The following is a 27,310-nucleotide window of genomic DNA, read 5'->3' on the forward strand; positions in this document are numbered from 1 at the left end:
TGCCACCTGAACCGATGAGAAAACTAAGCTTCAGAGAATTTAGGAACACCGAAGGGAGAGAGTGAGTAGGAGGAAGAGAGGGAAAAAGGTAGATCTGTCCCTGACTCAGAACTTTAACCCTTGACCTCTAATCCGAGAGCTACATCTTAGCGTGGGGCCACCATGGCCATTGAGCACTGTGGTGTGGGAGATATTGCAGGCAGTCTCCTTAGGCTGGACAATGACTATCAGTTTAGCTGTATCCTTGGGGTCAGAGGTGGCCCAGGCCAAGGTCTCTGTAGCCATTAGGGGCCAGATGACTTTGATTCGTTAGCCTAGGAAGCCCCCTTGTGAAGCCTGAGATGGAAGGGAATGGGAGGGTTTGGGAGACGTGCAGCTGGGTGGGCTGGGGCCATTGGATTGCTGACCATGAGGCTTTATCACCATAGATGATCTCCATTGCATGGCTCACCATAGCAGTGAGCCTCCTCGTGTTGGCACAGGTAGCCTCATTGGGAAGCAGGCACCCTTATAACTAGGAGGGGTGGGGCTTGACTCTGCATAATACAGCAGGGAGCAACCCAGTCTTGCAGGCCAGGAAATCTGGGTTCTAGGCCCCATTTGGCTGTAGGGGAGTCCCTGAACGTCACTGCATGCCTGAGTTTCTTCACTGATAAGTTGTGGGTGCAAATGCCCATTCTGCTCCTCCCAGAGGATGCTGCAGATGTGACAATGATTTGAGGGGTCAAGTCCACAATTCAAATGCAAGCTGGAGGTGAGAGTGGTGTCAGTAGCTGTTTAGCGAGATGAAGCCTGTGAGGATGGGCCAGTCACAGGCTCACTGATATAGTTTGGATATTTGTTATTGCTGAAATCTCATGTTGAAATGCAATCCCCAGTATGGAAGTTGGGCCCTAGTAGAAGGTGTTTGGATCATGGGGGTGGATACCTCATGAATGGCTTGGGCCATCCCCTTGGTAATAAGTGAGCTCTCAATCAGTTAGTCCACCGGTGGGCTGGTCATTTAAAAGTGTGTGGCGCCTCCCCCACCCCACTCTCTTGCTCACTCCTGCTTTCACCGTGTGATGTGCCTGCTCCCCATTTACCTTCTGCCATGATTGTAAGTTTCCTGAGGCCTCCCTAGAAGCTGGGCAGATGGCAGCACCATACTTCCTGTACAGCCTGCAGAATTCTGAGCCAATTACACATCTCTTCTTTATAAATTACCCCATCTCAGGTATTTCTTTATAGCAATTCAAGAATGGCTTGGTGTGGGCAGCCCCATTTCACTAATACCCAGGGTAGATATCTTTAGTGAAATCCCCATTGCTGAAGGAAGGGGCTCAGGCAGGGCTAGAATCTGTGGAAGGACAGAGTCAGGAGACAGGATTCTGGCAGACAGGGACTATCATCCCTGCTTTGCAGGACCCCCTTGGGAAAAAGAATTATTTGCATCCCTATCTCCCATCAATTGACTTGGGTCCCTACAAAGAGTAATATCAGAAATAATAAAAGCTCACACATATTGAGGGTTTACCACGTGTCAATCTCTATTCTGAGCACTTTACCTGCATTGACTCATATCTGCCTCACAGTAACTCCATGTAAAGGATACTATTTTTATCCCCACTTTACTGTTGCAGAAACCTGTAGAGTTAAGTGACTTTTCTTAAGCAGTTAAATGACTTGTAAGTGGCAGAGTTGTGACTCAGTCCCTGATGATCGTGCTGGGTTATGCTCTCAAAAAGCAATCCTGAATCCTTTATTTTTCAGAGGGTGACTCCTCAGCTAAAGGGACTTCATTAGTCCCACATCCAACAGCAGGCAGGGGTCCCTACCTCCTCCAGCAAACAGCAAAACCTAGACTTGAATCCTACCCCTGGCTGTTATTCGCTGCTTATACATTCCTGGCAAGTGAGTTCATCTGTAAAATGGGTGAACAAACATTTGTTAAATACCTATAATGTGCCATACACACACACACACACACACACACACACACACATATATACACACACACACACACACACATATATATATATATGGCACTTTTACTCTGTCTCCCAGGCTGGAGTGCAGTGGTGCGATCTCGGCTCACTGCAAACCTCCACCTCCCAGGTTAGGGCAATTTTCTTGCCTCAGCCTTCAGAGTAGCTGGGATTACAGGTGCCCACCACCATGCTCGGCTAATTTTTATATTTTTAGTAGATACCACGTTTCACTATGTTGGCCATTGTGGTCTCAAACTCCTGACTTCAAGTAATCCGCCCACCATGGCCTCTCAAAGTGGTGGGATTACAGGTGTGAGCCACTGCGCCTGGCCAATGTACCATATTTAGAAGCCTCACCACAACCTTATGAGAGAGGCATTATTTCCTCCATTTTACAGTTGGGGAAACTGAGGCACAGAGGGGTTAAACACATTACCTAAGGCCACAGTGAAACAGGCTGAAACAGAACCCAGCCTGTCTGATTTGGGAGCTAATGCTCTCTCCACCCTTCCTCCTTCCTCAAAGTGTAAGCCACAGAGCCTCAATTCTGGGGTGATGGTTAAGTGTGAAAAAGGAAGTTTCTGTCATCAGCTCTGCTTAGGGAAGACTGTTTGCAACAAAGTTAAACAGATTGTTTGCTGCAGAACTTCTCAGAGCCTTTATTGTGCATGTGTGCACTGGGTAGTTCCAAGAGAAGAGCAGAGTCAGTATGAACCAAATCTTTGCTGTGAACAAGTTAGTTGAGGAGAAAGAATCTTGGGGGAGGAGTGTTCCTTGGAACTCACTTTGGGAAATGTGCTTTTCTGACAATAATCATGAAGACACAGTGTTACTAACATCATAATGGGATCATCCGCCGGCCACAGTGGCTCATGCCTGTAATCCCAGCACTTTGGGAGGCCAAGGCAGGAGGATCACCTAAGCCCAGGAGTTCAAGACCAGCCTGGGCAACATAGAGAGACCCATCTTTACAAAAAATTTAAAAATTAGCCAGGCATGGTGGTACATACTTGTGGTCCCAACTTCTCAGGATGCTGAGGTAGTACTAAGCCCAGGAGGCAGAGGCTGCAGTGAGCCAAGATCACACCACTGCACTACAGCCTGGGTGACAGAGTGAGATCCTGTCTCAAAAAAAGGTGGCTCATGCCTGTAATCCCACCACTCCAGGAGGCTGAGGCGGGCAGATCACTTGAGGTCAGGAGTTCAAGACTAGCCTGGCCAACATGGTGAAACCCCATCTCTACTAAAAATACAAAAATTAGCTGGGTGTGGTGGCAGGTGCCTGTAATCCCAGCTACTTGGGAGGCTGAGGCAGGAGAATCACTTCAACCCAGGAGGCGGAGGTTGCAGTGAACCGAGATGGTGCCATTGCACTCCAGCCTGTGCGACAGAGTGAAACTCCATCTCAAAAAACAAAAGGATCATCACTATTATTATAAGCTTTGTCTCAATTGCAATGTTATTTTTGTGTCCATGTTATTTGGTAACTTTTTCAGGACATTGCGCTCCTCATTCTCCCCCGATGTTAAATGCCCTAATTTCTTTCTTGTGCTCAGAGCAGCTTAAACCTCTAGGGTTCACAGATCCCTGTGCCTGGAGCACCCCTCTTCTCTCCTCCAAGCCTTTGCCTGGGCTGTCCTTCTCTGGCTGTCCTCCGTGTCTCTCCTTTCCAGCCTTGTTCTTGGAGGAAAGTTAGAAAGGATTGGAGGGGAAGCGATTTGGCCAGGACATGTGGTGTGCCCTCTCAGCTTCTCCTGCCTTCCCTTCCACAGGGCTTGCCTCCACAGACCTCCCTTCTGAGAAGCCCTCTCTGATGGCCTCATCCCAGGGCAACTACTTAGCTACTTGGGGCCTCTCTTGGTCTTTTGATACCTTGTCTATATCATATACTGTACAAATGATTGGAGTTTTTTTGTGTGTGTTATATTTATTTTTTCAAAAAACAGTTTTATTGAGGTATAATTTGTATACCATAAAATCCACCCATTATATTTGAAAACTGTTTATTATAATCAATATTTTACATAAAGAAAAGAGCACAAGTGAGTACACACAGAGGGATGATTTTTACAAAGTAAAAACACCTGTGTGATTAGCACCTGTCTCAGAAACAGGACACCTTCAGAGAGATTTATTAAAAACATACAAACCAACCCATAAGACTTTCCCTTTCCTTCCTCCATCTCTCCCTTCTCTCTTTCATTCATTCCTCCTCTCTCCTTCTCTTCCTTCCTCTTTCCTTCCCTCTCTCTTTTTTTTTGAGACAAAGTCTCACTATGTCCCCCAGACAAGAGTACAGTGGGGCAATCTTAGCTCACTGCAACATCCGTCTCCCATGTTCAAGCGATTCTGCTGCCTCAGACTCCTGAGTAGCTGGGATTACAGGTGCATCGTCAAGCCTGGCTAACTCTTTCCTTCCCTCTCTCCCTTCCTCTTTCCTCTGATGAGGTAACCAGGCAGATCCTCCATCTGTAAGGGTCAGATGTCGTGTGGGCAGTGAAGCACCGGACCTCCTGAAGCAGAAATTGTTCTCCTTCTCTCTCTCCCTCCCTCCCTCCCTCCCTCCCTTCCTTCCTTCCTTCCTCTAACCCCTTTATGTCTCCTTTCTTTCCTATTATTCTAATTCTGAATACCATTTGGGGTTTATATTGAGAGGCACAGCCAGAGTAAATGCAAAAGCCTGGAAAACAGTGGCCTGGGAGGTCAGGAGTGATGGGGTCAGGAGCTGAAAGACCCGAGTCCTGGCTTGGCTCCTGCCAGTTGTGAGGCCTGTGGCTTGTGACCACACCTCCCTGGGCCTTAGTTTTCTTACCTGTGAAATGAGAATTATGACATGACTGACTTCAAAGGGTGCTGAGAAGATGAAATAAGGTCTTTTCCCCTTATGTCTGCCACATGGTTACCATGTGCTTGCATGCAGGAAGCTGTCTGTGGCATCTGCCAGACAAGTGCATTTCTTTTCTTTTTTTTGAGGAGTCTTGCTCTGTTGCTCAGGCTGGAGTGCAATGTGCAATCTCTGCTCACCATAACCTCGGCCTCCTGGGTTCAAGCGATTCTCCTGCCTCAGCCTCCTGAGTAGCTGGAATTACAGGTTTGTACCACCATGTCCAGCTATTTTTAAAATATTTTTAGTAGAGATGGGGGTTTCACCATGTTGTCTCGAACTCCTGGCCTTGTGATCCACCCGGCTTCCCAAAGTGCTGGGATTGTAGGTGTGAGCCACGGTGCCCTACCACAATTGCATTTCTTATTAAGATAAGACACAGATGGTGAGAATCATTGCTATTTATTGAGCACATACCACCTGTGAGGGCTTTGCCTTTCATCTGCACAACCATCCTGCAAGGAGAGGGTATTCTCTCCATTTTACAGATGAAGAAATGAGGCTCAGAGAGGCAAGTCCTGAAGACATAGGTGGCTAAGGGTTGGAGCTGGAGCTTGAACCCAAGGAATCTGGCTCGAGTGTCCACACTCCTAATGACCAGGCAAGCCTTACATTAATTTCTCCTGGACGCTTGAGGTCTGGCTGTAGTTGTGAACCAAGTTTGGTTGTCTCCCAGCTGCTAGGACAGGACCAGGCCAACCACAGGGCTGCCCCTTGGCATGCTGGTAAATCACCTGGGGGCAGGGATGGGATTTTGGGAAGGGAACAAGGTACCCAGGCAGAGCCTCGAGCTGTAAAGGGTCAGATGTCGAGTGTGGGCAGTACCTGGGCCTCCTGAAGCACAAAGCTGCAGCTCCAGGGAGGATTTGGGGCCCTGGTGTAGGGTGCTCTGAAGGTAGGGGAGTGGCCCTGTGTGGTAGCCATAGATCACACTCCTGGAGCATCAGAAAAGAGGAACCTGCCCCCCGCAGACCCTCCTCATCCTGCCAGGCCAGTGTCACTGGGATGGAGGGTGTGAAGCAGGCCTGGCAGGACACGGCTGGGCATGGAGGTTCTGGTGACACTCCTTCAGCTGGGGCAGGACTGAGGCAGAGTGACCTGTCCACAACCCCTGCCAAGTGCTCAGGAAATCCTGGGGCATGGACTGGAGACTCCCACTGGTGGAGTCTGGTGGGGGAGTGTTGGGAGCATCCCCACTCTGGTGCCTCAGCCAGCCCCTCACTTCTTGGTGGCATTCTGCAGGAGCACAGACCTCAACTGTCCTTTTCCTGGCCTCAACCATCCCTGTCCTGACCTCCAGGCTCTCTGAGGCCAGTGTGGACATCTGTATCCATCTTGCCCCAAACTCTGGAGATTCTGACAAATTTCCTTTCATTGCTTCCAGCCATGTTATTTAAAGTAATTAACCTTAATTTATAAATTTTTATATCAAACTGCCTTTTAACTTTTAGAACTGGCAGGAACAGCCTTATCCCTGGGCTCCTAATAGTTCTCCATTTAATCAAAATTCATCCATCAGGTTCCAGTGTTAAATCATCTTTTAATTGGGAGTTACATTCTGGTTAATAGTTTTATAATTCGCCTCCTCTAATAGTTTTTACCACAGGGATCTCGACTCCATTTTTCCTCACTCTATTATTGCTGGCGTGTGGTTCTGCGGGGATGGCTTAACACGGCCCCGCCTCTCTGGCCTCTGCTGGTCGCCTCTTTTGTTCTTGGTGGTCTCATTAATTCCTGAGAAGAGTTCTCCTTCCTCCTCATTACTAGGGCAGAGCTGCTGTCCTCGCGAGGGACAGCTTTCTCATTTCTGCAGCCTTAGGAACTCTGGCCAGGAGATCTCCAAGAGAAATCCGGAGCCAAAGAAAGGGACAGATGGAGACAGAGACAGAAAGAGAGAAACAGAGAAAGCGGGAATATGGAGAGGAAGGAGCATATGGGAAGCTGGGCCCGCAGTGGATAGGCAGTTAGCTGGGAGAGAGAAACAGAGTCGTCTAGAAGTGGACTGGTGCCTCTCTTGGCTCCTGCCACTGCCCCTCAGCTCCAGCCTTTCTGGGAATGGGGGGCCTCAGGCAAGGCAGATGATGTAGGAGGATGGTGGCCCCACCTGAGACCCCAGGGTGGCCTGGAGGAGTGGCTGGGGCTGGAGGAGAAGCAGTGTAGGCCTGGAAGGTCCCCAGAGGTCAGTGGGCAAGGAGGTCCCAGGCTACTCTCCGGTCACTCTGGGTTGCTTCTGTATTTGTTACCTCCTGGCGGCCAAGAGGATAAGGGTGTGGAGATCCCAAGATCAGAAAGGAGAGACCTGTGAGAGACAGAGAGACAGAGAGAAAAGAGTGAGAAAAGGAGAGTGAGAAAAGAAAGGAGAGGGAAGAGAAGGAGGGGGAGAGAAAGGGAAAGAAAGGAAGAGGCCGGGCGCGGTGGCTCACACCTGTAATCCAGCACTTTGGGAGGCCAAGGCAGGCAGATGACTTGAGGTCAGGAGTTCAAGACCAGCCTGGTCAACATGGTAAATCCCTGTCTCTTCTAAAAATAGAAAAATTAGCTGGGCAGGGTGGCGCATGCCTGTAATCTCAGCTACTTGGGAGGATGAGGCAGGAAAATTGCTTGAACATGGAAGGTGGAGGTTGCAGTGAACTGAGATAGTACCACTGCATTCCAGCTTGGATGACAGAGTGAGACTCCATCTCAAAAAAAAAAAAAAAGAGGAAGGAAGAGAAGAAGACAGAGGAGGGGTGAGGAGAAGAGGGGCTGTGGTCACTCCATCAGGGAGCCCTGGCCTGTGAGGAGATGGGCCTGTGTGGGTACATGCATGAACACATGTGCATACATGGGCACTCACACAAACCTACACACATGCACAGGCCTGAAACCAGACCTAGGAGCAGCTTGTGCAGGGGTGACACTGGGCTGGGACCTGGCTTGGATCCTGGTGGTGGGGGTCTCTTAGAAGGCCTCCAGGAGAGGTGAGCTTCGAGGGGTCAGGAAAGGGCCAGGGAAGGATGGAAGCTGGGCTGAGGCTACCCAGTGAGCTTCCCTGGGGATGGAGGGCCTGGGTGGCTGGTGTACCCTGAAGTTATGTCCTGCTGAATCTATTCTCCACCTCTGGTTGGTGACTTTCCAAGTCAGTGGGTCTCAGCCCTGGCTGCACATTGGAGTCACCTGTGGGTATTTAAAAATCCCAGTGCCCTGGCCTCACCTCACATCCTGTGACAGTTTTAAAGTAGATCCACAAATCCTTTGAGACTCCTCCCTTCTGAGAATGGACTCTGATTTCCTTCCCCTAGAGTGTGGGCTCCTTCTAAAACAAATGCAGTGGAAGTGGTTGATTTAGGAGGTTAGGGCATGGAAGGCACAGAGGATTCCTCTCTGTACTGCTTTGGATCACTTGCTCAGAAGGCAGCCAGCTCCCAGGTCACAAAAATACTCAAGCAGCCCTGTGCAGAGGCCTGCGTGGCCAGGAAGTGAAGCCTTCTGCTGGTGGCATTGAGTCAGCTTGAAGCAGGTGATCCAGCCTGGGCTGACATCTGAACGCCAACCTCAGGAGAGATCCTGAGTCAGGACCACCTGGTCCAGCCGTTTCTGGATTTCTGACCTCAGAAACCATGTGAGCTCATAAATGCCCATCAACCAATGAGTAGATAAAGAAAATGAGATACACACACACACACACACACACACACACACACACACACAGCATAGAATACTACTCAGCCATAAAAAGGAAAGAAATAATGGCATTCGTAGTGACCTGGGTAGAATTGGAGACCACTATTCTAAGTGAAGTAACTCAGGAGTGGAAAAACCAAACATTGTATGTTCTCACTCATAAGTGGGATCTGGCCGGGTGCGGTGGCTCACTCCTGTAATCCCAGCACTTTGGGAGGCTGAGGCAGGGGGATCACAAGGTCAAGAGATTGAGACCATCCTGGCCAACATGGTGAAACCCTGTCTCTACTAAAATATACCAAAATTTGCTGGGCGTGGTGGCACGTGCCTGTACTCCCATCTACTCAGGAGGCTGAGGCAGGAGAATCACTTGAACCCGGGAGGCTGAGGTTGCAGTGAGCTGAGATCACGCCACTGCACTCCAGCCTGAGCGATAGCTCGAGACTCTGTCACACACACACACACACACACACACACACACACAAATAATAAATGGGAGCTAAGCTATGAGGACACGAAAGCATAAGAATGAAACGATGGACTCTGGGGACACAGGGAAAATGTGTGTGGGGGAGTGAGGGATAAAAGACTATACATTGGGTGCAGTGTACATTGCTCAGGTGATGGGTGCCCCAAAATCTCTGAAACCATCACTAAAGAACTTATCCATGGAACCAAACACCACCTGTTCTGCCATGTGACAAAAAGAAAAAAGAAAAAAACCATGTGAGCTGATGTTTATTGTTTTAAGGTGCTAAATTTGGGGGGTTATTTGGTATGCAGCAATAGGTAACTGACACATATTTATTCCATCATCATCCCAGGGGTTAGGGCTGGACACAGGTGTGTTTGAAAGCTCCCCAGGAGTCCAGTATGCATCCAGGTTGAGAACTGCTGCCCTAATGCCTGTATGTGCATGAGAGTGTGTGCATGTGAACAGGTCACGTGCATGTGTGTTGACGGCGGCACCATGTTACACACATTTGCCAGGGCACATAAGTACAAGCCCCTTCCACCTTGTGTGTGACTCTCAGAGTGCCTCTGTCCCAGGTATTTGTGTCAGGATGTGGCTCAAGAAGGCCTGGGGCATGGAAGGAGCCTTGGAGGCTTTGTGGCCAGACCCACATGGGCTGTTCACCACTTCCTCTCTCTGTGCTCTCTCTGTGCTATAAAGCTCCCACCTGTGACATAGGGACCTGCAGATCATCACTCTTCCCGAGACTTTGAGGAGGCAGTATTGGGGCTGGTACATGCGTCCTGGGCTGGTTTTGGCAACATTTTGGTAGCCCTGTCACTTTTGCTATAATGGCTCTTGGCATAAGGCAATTTGACCTGCAGCTGTGCAGACAGGAGAGCAATCAAATGTGTGGTTTCCTCTGCAAGACCCTACCTGAAGGAGGGTCTGCACTGGCTGGAGGGCAGTTTTAGTCATGGCTGGACTGGGGTTTGAGATTTGAAGCCAATCGTCTTGGCCTCTGAAATGCCAGCTGGCTCAGATTGGCAGGATGAGGAGTTGGTTTCTGCACTGGAGAGTGAAGATGTTAATTTTGAAGCAAGAAGCACAGGAACTTACTTCTTTAGCTGAGGCAGGCTGGTGGCTCCAGCTGAGCCTAGACTCCCCCCATCTGTGTGTCCTGGGCTGAACCCCTTATTTTTGCTAGGCCTCAGCTTTCTCATCCATAAAGTAGCAAATGACCTACTCTTGCACGTGACAAATTGTGTCTCCCCACCACAGCCCCTGGCAGGCTGCTGGGTAGCCTAGGAGGGGGACCCCTTGACCCTCAGACCCAGCCCAGTCCCCAAACCTGTGCCTTCCATTCCATTGGAGCCAACTTCACTCTTAATGACCCCCCACCTAAGCCTCCAGGGAAGGTGGGAAGAAGAGGAAGGGTCACCACACACCTGCCTTTGACCTCCCTAGCAGGGAGAAATCAGGGAGGATGTAGGGTGGAGGCAGAGCTTGATGTGCAGAGATGCTTGGGTTTAGAGTTTCTTGGTGGGTGAAATAAAATGGGAAGAGAATGAGAAGGAGGTGGAGGAAGAGGAGGAGGAAGAGGAGGAGGGAGAGGAGAAGGCAGAGGAAAAGGAGGAGGAGGAGGAGGGGGGGAGAGGAGAAAGCAGAGGAAAAAGGAGGAGGAGGAGGAGGGGGGGAGAGGAGAAGGCAGAGGGAAAGGAGGAGGACAGCAGCATTGGTTGTGATCCTGCCGTGTGCTCCAGGAGCACTCTGCTCAGACCTTCCAGCTCATTGTGATGTCTAAGTTTCATGACAATAAGGATGATTGGTGCCGTTTTACAGAAGAAGAAACTGAGGCTCAGGAAGGTGAAGGAATTTCCTTGCTCAGTGTCACATGGGCTGAGGAATGCAGATGAACCAGGGTGGGAGCTCAGGCCCAGTGACTACAAAACCTGGGCATTACTGTGGAGACTCCAGAGCAGGGAGAGTTCCAGGCCTTGGACCAGGCACCTGCTCCCAATGCAGCCACTGGGCTCAATTCTTAATACCTTCAGAGGCTGCACTATGTTAGGGGTGGGTGATGAGAATGGTGGTGAAAGCAAGAGGTGCCCAGCATTGCCTCTGAAGTAAAAGGATTCAGGTTAGACTGTGGGAAGCATGTGGGTTCTGAATGCCCAGAGTGGCGGGACGCAGGGGTATGGTGCTGGCTCCTTCCCTGGGACACTCAGGAGCTGGTCAGGAGCTGAGGCTACCTTCACATGCAGTTGGCCTGAGCCTGAGAAGGGTGAGGGTTGGTCCTTCAGGGAGGCAGGAGGATTTGCAAGTTGACCTCTGCAGGGACCCACCAGCCTGTGTTTAGATGGACGGACTACCTCTGATTCTGATGGTGCAGTTAGAGATCAAGTTCACAGGCTTCAGATATCAGAGCTTATAGTTCAGCTCTCGTCGCTTGTTAGCAGAGTGACTTTGGACAAGCCCCTTAACTCCCTGTGCCTCAGTTTCCTTATCTGTAAAATGAGGGTGAGAAAAAAGCTGTTTCATAGGCAGTGAGCATGCTAAATGAGATAAGCTTCATAGCATTTAGCCAAGCTCGGGTCACAGAGACTCACTCAGTAAGCAGTGATTGCTATCATGAACTCTCTGGGAAGGCCGGAGGGGGGCAGTTCGCTCCAGAGCCTGGAGTTCCACCTGGGTGCACTGAGTGGTCTGGTGTTAGTTCTGTTACCGGAAAGTGGTCTTGATCCAGAACCCAAGAGAGGGTTCTTGGATCTCGCGCAAGAAAGAATTAAGGGGGAGTCCATAAAGTGAAAGCAAGTTTATTAAGAAAGTAAAGGAATGAAAGAATGGCTACTCCATAGACGAGGCAGCCCTGAGGGCTGCTGGCTGCCCATTTTTATGGTTATTTCTTGATGATATGCTAAACAAGGGGCGGATTATTCATGCCTCCCTTTTAAGACCATTTAGGGTACCTTCCTGACGTTGCCATGGCATTTGTAAACTGTCATGACGCTGGTGGAAGTGTGGCAGTGAGGATGACCAGAGGTCACTCTCGTCACCATCTTGGTTTTGGTGGGTTTTGACCACCTTATTTTATCAGCAAGGTCTTTATGACCTGTATCTTGTGGTTACCTCCTGTCTCATCCTGTGACTTTGAATGCCTTAACCCTCTGGGAATGCAGCCCAGTAGGCCTCAGCCTCCTTTTACCCAGCTCCTATTCAAGATGGAATTGCTCTGGTTCACACACCTTTGACATTTCTGCCTCACCCATTCTGGGACACCTTGAAAAAAAATTCACCAAACCTCTCTAGGCCTCAGTTTCTTTAATTGCTAGATGGAGACTCAAGTCCCTGCCCGTCTCTGGGAAATGATCAGTATCTACAAATGTGTTGCAGATGTTCTGGGCCTGAGTCTACACTTCACTATTCAGTTGGGTTCCCTCGTAGGGTCCCCCATAATAAACTGAAAAAACACTTATGTATGTATGTATGTTTTTAAGACAGTCTCTCACTCTGTTGCCCAGGCTGCAGTGCAGTGGTGCTGTCATGGCTCACTGCAACCTCTGCCTCCTGGGTTCAAGCAATTCTCCTGTCTCAGTCTCCTGATCAGATGGGATTATAGGCGTGCACCACCTTCCCAGCTAATTTTTGTATTTTTAGTAGAGATGGGGTTTCACCATATTGGTGAGGCTGGTCTCAAACTCCTGACCTCAGGAGATCCATCCACTTTGGACTCCCAAAGTGCTGGGATTAGATGCTTGAGCCACCATACCTGGGCTGAAAAAACATTTATTGAACTCCTCTCTTGTGCCAGGCACTGTTCCCAGGCCATAGAAGTTATAAGGAACACTTGTTGGGTGCCAGCTCTGTGTTCTAAGTGAGGTACAAGCACCCTGTGTGAGAAATGTGACAATCACTCCCGTGTTACAGATGAAGAGGACGTAGCTTTGAGCCATGAGGTAATTTGCTGAAGGTTACGTGGGATGACAGTCAACCAGCTACAGTGTGAACACACCTGCTTCTGCCTCCAAAGCCCTTCCTGTGCCTTCCATGCTGTCACTTGCTGGTGACTCCACAGTGCACTCCTGGGAGCTCAGGTGTATTGTCATTTCTGCAAATGAGGAATCAAGATCCCCAGAGGTTAAATTCCTTTTCCAATGCCCTTCCACTGGCAGGCCACATCCCCTCCAAACTCAGGTAACTGACCCCAGAACCACCGCTCCCTCCTGCCTCAGTGACTCTCTCCCGCCATGGGATACAGATGCCTATGGGTTCTAGTCTTTGTTTTCCTGTTTCCTTTGTGACCCTGTGTGTCCCCTGAATGAGCTCCTGATCGTCAGGGACTCTGCCACCTGGGGAGCTTTGTAAGGTGTACTCACTCTGGGAGGGCCCTTGCTTGGGCCCATAGTCTTGGGGACTGAGGTCTGTGCAATGACAATAGAGGATTGTTAAATAAGGGGTCACAATCCTCATAGCACATTGTCCAACCCTGGCCTTTTCCTCTGACAAGTAAACTCTCATTGAACCCATTTCACAGATGAAACATCGGATTCCTGAGTTGGACCCTTTCACTTTCATCAAGGGGCTGGAGCAGCTGAGACCAAGTCCCTGACATGGCCCCCTGGGCCTGGCTGTCTCTGTCTCTGGCAGAATAAGAGGTGAGATCAGGGACAGAGAAAGAGCGAGCAGGAAGCAGAGCTCAAAGGCAGAGCCAGCCTCAGGGTCAAGGAGCCTCAGTGTGTTTGCGGGGTCTGACACAGGGAACAGAGAGATAGATTGATGCTTCTGGTCCCCATCCCTCAGCTGCCAGAGCTAGGCTGGGGTTTACCCTGAAGTGCTGGACCCTAGTGTATATCCCGCTGTGAGCCTGAACTGGCCGCTGATCAGCTTTCTGCCCCATGTTGCTACCTTCCCAGTAGGATGATCAGTGGGCCCAGGGTGATGGAACAGTTGAGGGACAATGTGGGGACCTGGCAGCAGAAAGGGGATGGCGGGGAGGTCATTCCCTTGAAATCTCAGGGCTTTCTGCATGCCAGTTGGTGGAATGGTGTTAGAACCCCTCTGGCCTTGTACAACAAAGTGCTTATTTTCCCCAGAAGGGAAGTGGGTGGTGGAAGGAAGGACTAGAGGAGAAGAGGCAGAAGGACAGGAAACTCACTGGAGAAGACAGCAGGGCGTGGAGGAAGGAGCCCAGGGAGACAGGCTGAGCCTGAAGTTGCGGATCCTGATGGGTCTGCTCTAGAGTGGCAGCCAGTCTCAAGGGCCTCTGTTTCCATGGGGGAAGAATTTGGACTCTGCTGCATAGGGAGCAGGCCCAGCTTCCTCATGTCCCCTTTGGGGATGGAATGGGGGGGCAGTTAGAGCTTCCCCAGGCCAGGGGCTCCCCTCTTCTCCCACCCCACATCCAGGGACTCTCATGCCTCACCTTAGTCCCTCCACCCTCTGACTTCTGACCTGTAAGAAGCTGCTGGTGCCTGGAACACAATTCCCAGGTCAGTGAACTACCAGTTTCAGCTTTAGAAGCAATCATGCCTCTGTCTCACAGACGGGGAAACCAAGGTGCTGGCAGGGGCTTTGGCTCAGATTTGTATAGATGAGGCTGGGCTCCTCTCCTCTGCCATAGCTGCCATAGTGCCACAGCCCCGGCCCGCTGATGCCAAGTCCTGGCTGCGTTTTGGTTTTCCGATTAATGCTGGGAGGAAGGGAGACAGACCCAGGCCCTCTTTTTAGTCCCAGCACCAGATAGATGACTCTCTGGGGAGAAGTGAGGCTTAGAGTCAATGAGGGAGTGGGGGAAGGGCAGGAAGCATCTATCAGGAGCCTCCTGGGGGTGCATATTTTATATCTGCTGTTCTTTTGACTCGTTACCATCTGTGGGGCAGAAATTATGACTCTGATTTTACACTAGAGGAAAGCCAGACTTAGAAAGGTTAATTAAATTGTTTAGGGTCACTCAGCTGGTAAGTGGAGGAAACCATGATTCGAATCCAGGTCTGGCCCCAAAGTCTGGGCTCTTTCCAAACTGCTGTGTACATGGGGTGGAGGAGAGCGGCTGTCACGCTCTGCTCCCTCAGCCCCTCAAAATAGTCTGGACAGAGGAGCATGGGCAGCCGGTGAGGGGATTGTGGGGCTCAGTGGGGTACGATGGGAAGACACTGCTTTGTCCTCAGACCTGGTGAATCTGGGCTGGAATCTTGGCTTTGCCACTCTGAATTTGCCACTCCAAATCTGCATGATATGGGGCAAGTCCCTTCCCTTCTCTTCACATAATAAAGCCAGGCGAGGTGGCTCACACCTGTAATCCCAGTACTTAGGGAGGGTGAGGCGGGCAGATCACGAGGTCAGGATATTGAGACCATCTTAGCAAAAACAGTGAAACCCCATCTCTACTAAAAATACAAAAAAAAAAATTAGCTACGCATGATGGTATGTGCCTGTAGTCCCAGCTACTTGGGAGGCTGAGGCAGGAGAATCACTTGAACCCTGGAGGCGGAGGCTGCAGTAAGCCAAAATTGCATCACTACACTCCAGCCTGGGTGACAAAATGAGACTCTGTCTCAAAAAATAAAAATAAAAAATAAAGCAAGTGGCTTCGGGGTGTCTCCCTGATGTTTGATAAGTGAATGAAAGAAAAACAAATGAAGGTGTCGGGGGAAGCCCACTTACTCTAACTAGAGTCCAAAGGCTGGAGTGCCAACAATGCCTCAGGACAGTTCCTGCGGAGATGAGCCCCTGAATCTCTAATTCTCTCAACCCACTTAAATGAAGCTCCAGTCTTCCCCAGACACTGTATGGAGGCCAAGAAACCCACTGATAGATGGCGAGTAGGGGTGCATATCCCGGTGGCCCCAATTGGCTTCCTGTCACACCAGGGCATCCTCTCCCCTATGAAGTCACCATGAGATCTCTCTATCCCAGCTAGGTTAGTTGCTGTTAATTAAACCAATTGTTGGACTTAATACCCATCCCATTAACATGTCTCCCAGATCTATTAATTATGACCAGTGGAGGAAGGGCATCGGAGCTCTGGGTGGGGATGCAGTTTGAAAACCAAGGCAGTCTGCCTCACAGAGAAGAGAAGGGGCAAGTTCATTCCTGGATATGAGGGCGATCTGGCTGCAACATTTGTCACCCCGTTGATGGCCAGGGTTGATTTGGGTGATCTGGCTGGCTAGGCGGGTGTCCCCTTCCTCCCTCACAGCTCCATGTATGTCTCTACTGCAGCTGCATACTTGGTTGAAGAGGACGACCTTCCCTGATAGAGGAGGACCATTCTTTGGTCAAGGATATACCAGGAGCTGGACTTGCCTGCTAAAACCTCTGAACAAGCTCTCAAGTTCACTCCTTGTTCCTCCTAGGAGTCTTGGAAACATTCATTACAGCCTCAGAATTCCTGGAGCCTGCTGTGTCTGCATCGCGTGGGTTTAACTGAGGCCTTTTGGCCATCATGACTCTAGGGACCCCCTTTTCCATTCAGCTTTCTCAGAGCCACTGGGGCAGGGACAGGGGAGATGGAGGTGACTGTCATTGGTACAAGGTAGAGGCCAAGAGCTCATCCCTGGGGTCAGAATGGAGGCTGAGTGGGAATGAGGGTTACAGTTGGAGAGCCAGAGTTACCCCTGCTCCACCCACACATACCTGTCCCAGGGATGTTTCCTCTGTAGCTCTTGGGACCAGGTAGGGCTCCCTAAATCCCTCTGTTCTCTGATCAGGCCTTCCTGGAGGGTGGGTGGACTTAGAGGCAGATGCTGGACCCACATGGATGCTCAGACCATTAGAAGGTCCTCCCCTTGTGCCTTCTCTTTCCTCTTTCCCTTCTAGTTGGGCCTTCCCAGCTGCCCTCAGTGTCAGGGGCCAGCCAGGGCAGGAAGGGAACTAGGGTGGGGCCCTCAGAGGTGCATAAATCATTATTGGCGAAGACCTCAGCCCTGAGCCGCCGGGTGGAGGCTGCTGCTCATGGTTCAGGCCAGGGCATAAATCATAATTCCCCTACAATAGATCCTTTTGCAGCCGCCATCAGGAAAACTGTGTTGGTTTTATCGATTTTTTGACACAGGGGCCTAGGCAGCGGGCGGCTCCTGAATCATTATGAAATGAAACTGATTAGGAATTCATGGAATACTAAATAAACTTTACGAGCCCGTTGTAAGTTTTTTGATGCATGGGGAGCGGAAAATGAAAACTAATGATATAAAAATTACACAGCGTGCTGAGTATTATTATACCGCTATTGATTTGTTTCAAACTGTACATCAAAATCGAAGAAAGCTGGGGCAGCGCCTACGGCGAGGCTGGGGATATTTGGGCTCACCAGGGCTGGAGGGCTTTTTTTTTTTTTTTTTTTACCCTTTTCTATTTTTATTTATTTATTTTCTTTCTCTTTCCTCCAGCCTCCTGCTCTGTAATCTGACACCCTTTCCCCACCTCTTCCATGGAAGACCCCAGGGTGCCATGTCTTCCTCCACTCACAGGGTATTTCCTTCTCAGCTGGAACCTGGACTCTGGCTTAGCTTGAATTCCTTGGCCTCCACTGGTTTCTCGCTGGAGCTGCATTTTCAACCTGTGAATCTCTTTTCCCTTCCACCCCCGACTGTTTCTCTGGGGAGACAGTGTGCTTCAGGGAAATAAGGTGGAGATTTGTTTCTTGTGTAGCACCTTGCTGTGTGACCTTTGTTTGGCATGTTGCTGTGCCTCTCTGGACATTGTTTTGGATAGCAAAAATACTGGACTCAGTAGATCAGGGCTTCGTAAAGCATGGTCTATGGACAGGCCAGTATTGTCTTCAGAGCTTGTCAAAAATACCAATTCCTAGGCCTCATCCTTAGATGAACTGACTTCAAATCTCAGAAGGGGGAATCTGGGGTCAGGTGCGGTGGCTCACGCCTGTAATCCCAGCACTTTGGGAAGCTGAGGTGGGCGGATTACCTGAGGTCAGGAATTCAAGATCAGCCTGGCAAACAGGTAAAACCCCATCTGTATTAAAAATACAAAAATTAGCCAGGCGTATTGGCTCACATCTGTAGTCTGAGCTACTGGGGAGGCTGAGACAGTAGAATTGCTTGAACCCAGGAGGCAGAGGTTTCAGAGTCGAGATTGTGCCACTGCACTCCAGCCTGGGTGACAGGGTGACTGAGTGAGACTCCATCTCAAGAAAAAAGAAGGGAGAATCTGGGACCTGCTTTTTATAAGTTCCCGTGTGACTCCTGTGCATGGGACTCCCATGTACTGTAATTGCTGATCTGAAGAGACACATCTGAGCCACTTATCCCATTGGGTTGTCAGAGGTAGCCTTAAAGCTGTGAATATTGCCTTCTGTATTAGTCAGCTTTTGCTAGTTTATGGTGTAGCAACGAACAATCCCAAAATCTCAATGGCTGATAGCAACAGAAGTTAGTTTTTTTGTTCATCATACATATCTGCTGCAGGTTCTTTGCGACTATGTTCCATGCATCTTCATTCTGGGTTTCAGGCTGAAAAAGCAGCCCTAATCGGAGCCGTTTTCTGGAGGCAGAGGGAAAGAGCAAGAAAGATGGTGGAAACATGAGGCTCCAAAGGCTTTAGCTTGGGCATGGCCTATGTCCCTCCTGTTCCTATTCCATTTGCTGAAAGGAGTCTTATCGCCAAGTCCAACATCAGTGGGATGGGAAGTGCAATTTTCCCACAAGGATGGGTGCCAGGGAGAGGCCCTGTAGGGACAGGTTGGGAGAGAAGGCAGTGGATTTTGTAACATGTCATACCGCACCCTCTGGGCTTAGTCTTGGGTCCAAGCTGCCCCAGGATTAGGGGTTTGGGGTCTTGTACTAATACTTTACACATTCCTGGGTCTCCATGGCAACTATTCACTGGCCCCTTCCTCTACTCCCTCTGAGACCCTGGCTATCTTCCTGGGGTCTTCAGAGGGCAAGGCTTCAGCCCTCTGGCTCGAAGCGTTTCTGTTTCCTGCATTTCTGCCTCCATGCTGAGGAGGCCTGGAAATACTCACCCTGGCTCCTCAATGGAACTGCAGTGACAATTAGAATTCTTCCGTCAGACTGTTCTTTATCCTCTAACTTCAGTGAGTACATTTAGATTTTGGATTGTATTGGATTTTCTTAAAGTAGAATGTATTCAGTAGCTTTCTTTTTAGCACAAGTTTTACTTTTTCACAAGAGATGATTCATACCAGCTATCTCTTTTTATCGGGTTCAACTTCACATCAGCCTGAGTCCCCAAGAGGTTGAAGTCCTCCCCTGGACACACGGCATGGCATTCCCAGAGCCATGTTGCTGCCCAGATCTGGACATGCCAGGGCTCCTCCTCGGAAGCCCATTTATGCTTGAAGTCCAGGGACCACTTGTGGGGGGACCCACTGCTCTTGGGTCTGGGAGATGTCAGGGACATCAGTGGCAAAAGCCTGACACAAGGGGATTTCAGTATCTCTCTGAGGACACAGAAACATACTCATGTTGATGCTCACATCCTCTGCATACAAATCTTTTCAGAACCAGACAAAGTGGATAATAGCGATCCAAAAGGGACACAGAGTAAAAATCTTAATGTTTGAGTTTAAATTTCAGTCCTGCCCCTAACTGGCTGTGTGGTCTTGCATAAGTTATGTCTTTTATCTGGGACTCCATTTGCTTCCACTGTCAAAGATGAATTTAAACTCAACCTGTCTGGGATTGGAGTGGGCAGGGGTGAACACACTGGCACAATTCCCACCAGATGTTGAGGGCTATACAGCTCTAACTCTTTTCAGTTTGGAGAAAGATGCTGATGGAAACCCAAGCTCAAACTGGCTTAAGCCAAAAGGAGAAGTTATTGGAGGGGCCAAGGGAGTCTTCAGTTGCAGTGTGATTTGTAAGTTCAGACAACGTTATCAGAGATCTATCTTCATCTCTCAGCTCTTCTTCCTCTAGACTGACTGCTTTCTTGGGCATGATCTTTCCTCCTGGTGACAAGATGGCTGCCAGTAGCAGTAGGCCCAAATCCTAATGGTTCAACAACCTAGAGAAAGGGGGCATCTCCTTCCCAACGGTGAATTCCCAATACTGAATTTCATTGGCCCCACTTAGGTCACATGTCCATCCATGAACCAATCATGATAGCCAGGGGCAGAGGGTAGATTTCAGGCCTATGGCCATCCCTGGCTAGGAAGTGGGCTCTGCTTCTGCAGAACCACATGGATGACAGTAGGGATGCAGCTTCCAGAGGAAATTTGAGATCAAGTTTCAAAAGAGAGAGATTCTGGGTGGATAATAGCTGTATTTGTCCCTGGAAGACCCTGAGATTAGGGGCAGGGGCAGTGGGCAGGGCGAGGGGCAGTGGGCAGGGCGAGGGCAGAGTAGACGAGGCTCCTCTAGCTCTAAGTCACATCTGGAACTTTGTAGACAGCTGAGATAAAGCTGGGGGTGAGGAGCCCTTCACATGTCAGGGTAGCTTAGAAACAGCCGTGTAGCCTTGAGGCTGCCCCAGGCTGAGGCAAAGAGTGTCTGCTCCACTGTCGGCATCCTGTTTCTACAAAAGCCTGGCTGGTGAAGTTTCAGCCAGGTGAGCCATGAGCAAAGCTGGTTTCTGAGGGTACACATGTGGGTTCACAGCCAGTTCCACTCTTTCCCAGCTGTGTGACCCTGAGCCAGCCCCACACTGTTTCTCAGTGGAGTGTCTGAGGGTCGAGTGAGAAAATGTAAGTGCTGTCTCAATCCTGGCTTCCAGAGAGTACTCAGGCAAGACTCACTTGTCCTTGGGCTAGAACCTACCCTGACATGCAGAGTTTATCCCCTGAACCAATATGTCGGCTTGTGTCTTCCCCTCTGGTCTTTGGTCAAGGGCAGGACCACGTCATATTTGCGGTTGTTCCCAGCCCTGGCACTGTGCCTGGTGCGTGGTCCTGTAATCCACAAATGGTTGTAGAATGGAGTGAGAGGGAGAGGCTGATGGGGTCCACCACACAGCATGGCTGCCCACGTGGGACCTGAACACAGCTCCCCCTTCAGCCTCTGCCCTACCCCCGTGCCCACCTGATAGCCATGCAGTACACACATGGCCAGTTCCCAATGTGTGGGTGAACAGTGCAGGTTTCACTGAAGTTTTTGTGGGAAGTCAGGGGAGCCGATGACATCACATAGCACCCTCCAGCCTAATCATGGCACCCCTGGGTTTCTTCCTTCTCGCCTTTGCCTTGTCATCTCTCTTCCAGACAGTGCTCTTCCCCTTCTCTCCAGTCCCAGTTTCTTTAATAAAACAAAACCCTCATTTTGCATCCCTAATGAAGCAAAACAAAGCCGGATAGGACACAGTCTACCTGGCTTCTGCTTCACCAGGGCCTCATTCAACCTCCTTCATTCCCATCTTTTCATTGTGGCCAGCATTTTATCCCCACTCGGGCCTCTGTGCCCTGCTCACACAACAGCTCCCTCAAGCTGCCGTCCATATGGGTGCCCTGAGGCTCTGTGAGGAGACAAGACTTGTCCCATGCCATCCTGGGCAGTGCCCCCAGAGGGCCTAGGTTAGGTCCCCTCCCCAAGCCCATTTGGCCCTGTGGTTAGTCATGGGGCCGGATGGCACCTGGCTGGCTGATTCTCCTCGTAGAGTTTGGGGTGCTGCACACACTGAATTCAGATGTGGCTCTGAGCAGGCCGTTCATTCATTCCTGACCGTATCGACTACAGAATTGAGTGCTACAAGCAAGGAGTTTAGCTCTTATTCTCCTACTGATTCGATTTAATGTTTGGTTTATTCCTGTTTCTCCTCCCCTCCTCTCCTCATCAGTTTGACATTTGCATAGTGTTTCCCTGCAGTTTTGTCGAACACACGTGGGTTGTGCTGGTAATTCCCTGCTCTGGCTTGAATGGTTTCCTTTGGGGGAGTTTTGAACCCACTGAGGCATCTTCTTCCTCCCTCACCCTGGAGTTTGTGTTCTTCCCCCGACTGGGGAGAGGGGCACATAAATAACGAGACTTCCCTGGCTCTTGCCACTCCCCCACTGAGCCTGTGTGATTCCTGTTGCCATGTGGCCTTCAAGTATTACTGAGTGTCCTGGGTGGGTGGGGACCTCAGGTGCCCATGAATAAGTCTCCTCCTGCAGCTGGGTAACCTCAGCCTGCCCACCAAGCACCTCTGCCAACAGCTTGGAATCCTGAGGTGCTGGCGCTGCTCAGCCATGAAGCTTAGAGGCACCCTCTGTGGGCTGTCCAGGCCTGAGGGCTGGCGAACACCTGGTTATCTTAGTGTAATGTCCCCCAGAAGCAAACCTGAGATAAGAATTCAAGGGAGGTGGTTTATCTGGGAGATGAAAGAAAGTCCAGGAAAGAATGGGAAGTGAGACTGGGAAGGTTACCTCTGTGAGTGGTCGAGCTCAATCCTGCCCCAGTTCTCCAGGTTACGCAACACGCCTGAACCTCTGAGGTGAGAGAGGATCAAGTTGGGACTCCTCCTCCTACTACACGGCTTCTGAGCCAACAGAAGCAGGGCTTGGTGGGGGCAGGGAGAGCTTCAGCAGAAATCTGCAGATTCCTGAGTCCTGACTCCTGCACCTGGACCGCTTTCTCCAGCTTGCTCTAGAGCAGAGCTAGAACCAGTGGGACAAGGTTTCAGGGGGCATCTAGAAGCTGGAGAGGAAGCCTTCACATAGGCAAATGCACCAACAGAACTGGCGGGAGACGGTCAAGTGATTAAAGTGATCAAGCGGAGTTGAATCATCACTTGTCCAGGGATGCTGTAGGCAGAAGGCGGGGAGGTAGCCAATATTAAACACCTTCTGTGTAGCAGTCCTGGGTATATGGAACTAGAATACAAGCTCCTTAAGGACGGGGGCTCACATTTTATTTATTCCTTTTTTATTTGAGACAGAGTCTCGGTCTGTTGCCTAAATTGGAGTGTAGTAGCGCAATCTCGGCTGACAGCAACCTCCACCTTCTGGGTTTAAGTGATTCTCCTGCCTCAGCCTCCCAAGTAGCTGGGATTACAGGTGTGCACCACCATGCCCTGCAAATTTTTGTATTTTTGTAGAAACGGGGTTTCACTACGTTGGCCAGGCTGGTCTTGAATTCCTGACTTCAAGTGATCCATCTGCCTCAGCTTCCCAAAGTGCTGGGATTACAGGCATGAGCCACTGTGCCTGGCCTATTTACCTTTTGGTTTTCAGTGCCTAGTGCTGCTTGGCTCCTGGTTGTAAAACCCAAAATAATAGGAAAAGCAATGACCATTGACAGCCACCTACTGTATTTGTTGTAATGAATCTTGACAACAATCATTCATTGCAGGTACTATTATCTCCATGTTACAGATGAGAAAACTGAGGCTTGGTGAGCTTGAGTGACTTGCTCCCGGTCATACACTTCCTAATCCGTAAAGCCCAGGTTAGGACTCAGGTCTGTCTGCCTTCCTGGGTCACTGATTTTTCTCCTCCTTGTGTCATGTCACTGCATCAGGTGGAAGTTTGCACTATGGATGTCTCTGGAAGCCCCTCTTGCTTCTGAGGTTCTGTCTTGTTAGCTGCACCTCCCTCCACCTGCACCCTCCCTGGCCAACTGCAAAGAAAAGGAAAAGTCCTTTCCTCCTCCTCAGGTGGCTCGTGGCAGATTACTTAGCGCTTGACACGGTGTGTCTCTGTGTCACTGTTCCCGGGCGGAATTAAATCAGGGCAGGAAAATATTAATTTGGAGTTGGGGATGGAGGCCGCTCCTTTCCAATTACTCTCCACCCTGTCAGGCTTATCCTGGTGCAAACAAGGAAGGAGGCTGGATTAATTGCTTTGGACTCTGCCCCACTCCGGTCCCAATTACTGGGCCGGCTTGGCTCCCAGCATTATGAAGAACACTGCTGTGCAGGAAATTGTGTGAAATTTTAACGGATTTTCAGATGCAATAATGGAGCACAGGATTCAAGGCCAGCATTCGTGGGGCAGCCAGGCCCTCCGTGCCTTGGCTGAGGTTAAGCTGTTTGGGGTTTCTTTGTGTATTAAAGGATCATCTGGTTAACCCCAAAGCCCAGGGCCATCAGAGCAGTTCAGACTCTGACCCCATAGAGGCAAGGTGGGCTCCTGGAGTGCAAGGAAACTCACTGCCTTTATGATAATAATAATAACAGCATTTTCTGAGCCTCCGCAACATGTCAGATACTTACCCCAAACATCTTTAAGCCTGAGCCTTTGAAGTTCTTCTTATTTGTATCCCCCTATCTTATAAGGGAGGAAAAGGGGACTCAAAGAGGTTAAGTGATTTGCATAAGGTTATCTGGTTACACAGCAGTGAAGCCAAAATTGGAGACCAGGTCTGTCTCCAAAGTGACCCTATTTTCTGTACCACTCTGCCTCCTCCCTCATCTTTGATTTCTTCCTAAGGATGCGTTATTATAAATGTGGCTTCCCTGCCACACCGATTTTCTAGAGTAGAGTCCTTTCTTGTTCCATCTCTGCATCTTCAGCCACTGCCAGGGCACCTGGCACCAACAGGGGCCCAGGAGAGGTTTGTTGAACTTCACTCAACCTGACCTGGCCCCTGGACCCCAGGATTTATAAGTGGAACGAGGGGGTGGGCTGCTGCAGCCCACAGACATCTCTGGGTCCTTGAGGTGAACCCCATTTGAGCCATATGGAACCCACAGAGAGGGTAGGGAGAGGGTCACGTCCCCAGCCTGTGTAACAGGGGCCTTCCAGATGCTCCCCATATATCGTCTCTGTCAGTCTTCACTATGACCCTAAGAGATGGCCAGTTATTTGGAAGTAGTGTCTAAGAGGGGAAATCTCTCCTATTATCTAAGGTAAGAGGTGGCTGAGGGCTTGGTGGGCAGTGGGGTCTTTGATCTCTGCGTGGCCAGCTCTGGAGGCTATCGTGTTGTAACAATGCACTGATGGAATTCCACAAAATCTGCCCAGCAGAGACAGGTGGCTGGAGAGGAGGCAATAGCCATGGAATATGGAGTGGAGTGGCCAATGATCATGGAATATAAGAACCCCTGACGTGGGGGCTAGGTGTGAGGGGGACAAATTAGGCTACTAGGAATGTATCTGGGGAGAGTGGTTGGATTTGCATTCTGACTTCACTTTAACAACTGGAAGAAAATTCCTTGGAGGAATTCCTCTGGGGGATTCACAGTATGGCTCCTTGGCCCCCACCTTGAGGCACAACACAGGAGGGTCTAGGATAGCTGCAGAGGAATGGGAGGATGGGGATAGAGCTGGCAAGATGGGGGACTGACTTGGAGGAGGGGGCAGTGATAGGGGGCTTCGGGAAGTTAGCACTATGTAGTTCATGAATTTCAGACTCTGGTGGGGTTACCACACAGAAAGAGAACCAGGTGTTCATGGTGGGTCCAAAGACAAGGACACTGGAGGCAATGAGGGCAGAGGAATGTGCATGAGGCACATGGTGACCATCATTAGCTGTCCAGTTCCTACCCACCCCTTTTAGCAAAAGGAGAATTAATTATGTGTAGGGGATGCCCCCTTAATGGCCATCATTTAGTTTAATTTAAGAAACAGATCCCTCAGCACAGCACACTCCTCCTTGGTCAGCAGCACCACCATTGGCAGCTGCGGTGATTAATGGCCTTCTCCTGGATACAGGAGAGCAGTGGTTCTCAAATGAGCATGCCTGAGAAACACCTTAAGGGTTCCTTTACACGTGGATTGCAAGGCGCCATCCCTGGGTGGTGTCCAATGATTTGCATTTCTGACAGGTTCCCAGGTGATCTTGATGCCATTGGTTCCGGGAACACACTTTGGAAATCACCGTAGTAGAGACAGGATTTCCTGTAGTCCTCCAATCCACAGGGCTTGGGAACTCTGCCCTTCACTGCCCCCTCTCCCAAGGGTCCACTAATCCAATGGGGGTGGGCATAACTATCTCTGCCACTTTACTATCCTCAAGTGCCCCCATCTCTGTGATGGTGTGTAAGACATGTGCATTCTCTGAGCATCACAGAGACCCCACCCTTGGGCATTTCTATTCCAGAGAGGGATGGATGAGTGCCAAGGGCCTGATTCCTTGACCCCTCTGCTTTGATGCAGTCCCTCCTGAGCTAGACCCTGGGGGGACCCACTTGCTGCATCCCCAGTCCCAAGCCAGAGGTGTCCCAGGGAGGTTGGTCCCCTATTCTGCAGGGCCTCTGCTCCTACCTACCAGGTGAGAGAGGTCAGACAGCTAGCATCTCTGGCAGCCCGGCAGTGGCAGGAGAGGGCCCACAATTACAGACCTAATTGTGTGACCACAGGCAGGTCCCACCCCCCATTGATTTGGAGCTGGAACTGCGGGCTTTGCCAGGGCTACCATCCAGAGAGCCTGTTTGCACCTGTGTCAAGGCAAGCTCAGGAAACCTAATTAGCTAGTTTGGTGTTTTATAATTAGGTCCTTTAAAAGAATTCATAGGTGGTGATAATAAGCCCATTTAGAAATCTATTAAGCTTTGGGGGAAGTTGAATAGAAACCTTGTAACTATGTGCACACTTGCTTTCTCTTTCCCCTCAGTGTCTCTTTTCTCCACTTTTCTCTCTTCTCCCGAGTCCTTCCTCCTGTTCTCTTTCCCCCTCTGAATCATCGGAGTTACTGGCTCCTCCATCCATGCTAAATGAAATCCTCTTTTATTGCTTAGGAAGTCTTGCACATGTACTGAAGGATTTAATCCTCCCCACAGCCCTCAGGTGAGTACTGTCATGATATCCATTTTATAGATGAGGAAACTGGAGTGCAAAGAGGTCGAGTCACCTATGTGAAGCTACATATCCTTAAGTCACTGAACCAGAAATGGAACCTGGTCAATCTGGCCTTACCTCCTCTGCAATACTCACTTTGCTCAGCCTACATTGCCCTGCTCACCCACAGCCCAGTGCTCCTGGCTCCAATGCTCCTACCAAGCTGGCTGAGTTGGCATTTTACACATCAAATTCCTGTTTTCTCAGAGACCTTGTGCCAGGACTTCAGTGCTAACTTCAGCTGGGTCTGTAATGGACAATGGCTTCTTATACAATTTGCTTCTCTAGCAACTCTTCCCACCCGGATTTCTGACAAGGTAGTATGGTAGAAAAGCAGACTGGATGCTCCCGTCCCTCCCTCCCTCCCTCCCTCCCTCCCTCCCTCCCTCCCTCCCTCCATTTCGCCTTCCTCCCTCCCTTCCCCCATCCTTCCTTCTCTGATCTGGGACTGAGAAGCTGGAGATGAAGTCAGTCAGTTTCTATCTGAAGGGCCCAAAGGATCCCCAGATACTTCCAGATCTGCATTAGAGACCCTAGCCCTCTCTTATCACCCTGTTTATTTCCTTCTAAGTGCTTATAACATTACATTCTCTCAAAGATTTGTTCACTTGTTCATTCACTTATTTATTACCTATCTCTCTCCATGAGAATGCAAGTGCTGTCAGGGCAAG

The 27,310-nt window shown here is 50.0% G+C and overlaps 1 protein-coding gene and 1 long non-coding RNA gene across 8 annotated transcripts in view; both read left to right on the forward strand.

Moving 5' to 3' along the window:
* MRM1 (mitochondrial rRNA methyltransferase 1) overlaps positions 1 to 27,310 on the forward strand; it is a 147,625-nt gene that overhangs the window by 64,906 nt on the left and 55,409 nt on the right. The gene's annotated exons all lie outside the window — the stretch shown is intronic.
* Positions 12,783 to 17,165, forward strand: LOC144582633 (uncharacterized). Its single transcript, XR_013535727.1, has 3 exons — positions 12,783 to 12,927; positions 13,506 to 13,626; positions 16,193 to 17,165. It is a non-coding gene; the product is annotated as an uncharacterized LOC144582633 (long non-coding RNA).

Source organism: Callithrix jacchus, chromosome 5 (genome assembly GCF_049354715.1).
Source record: "Callithrix jacchus isolate 240 chromosome 5, calJac240_pri, whole genome shotgun sequence".
In the NCBI taxonomy this organism is placed as follows: domain Eukaryota; kingdom Metazoa; phylum Chordata; class Mammalia; order Primates; family Cebidae; genus Callithrix; species Callithrix jacchus.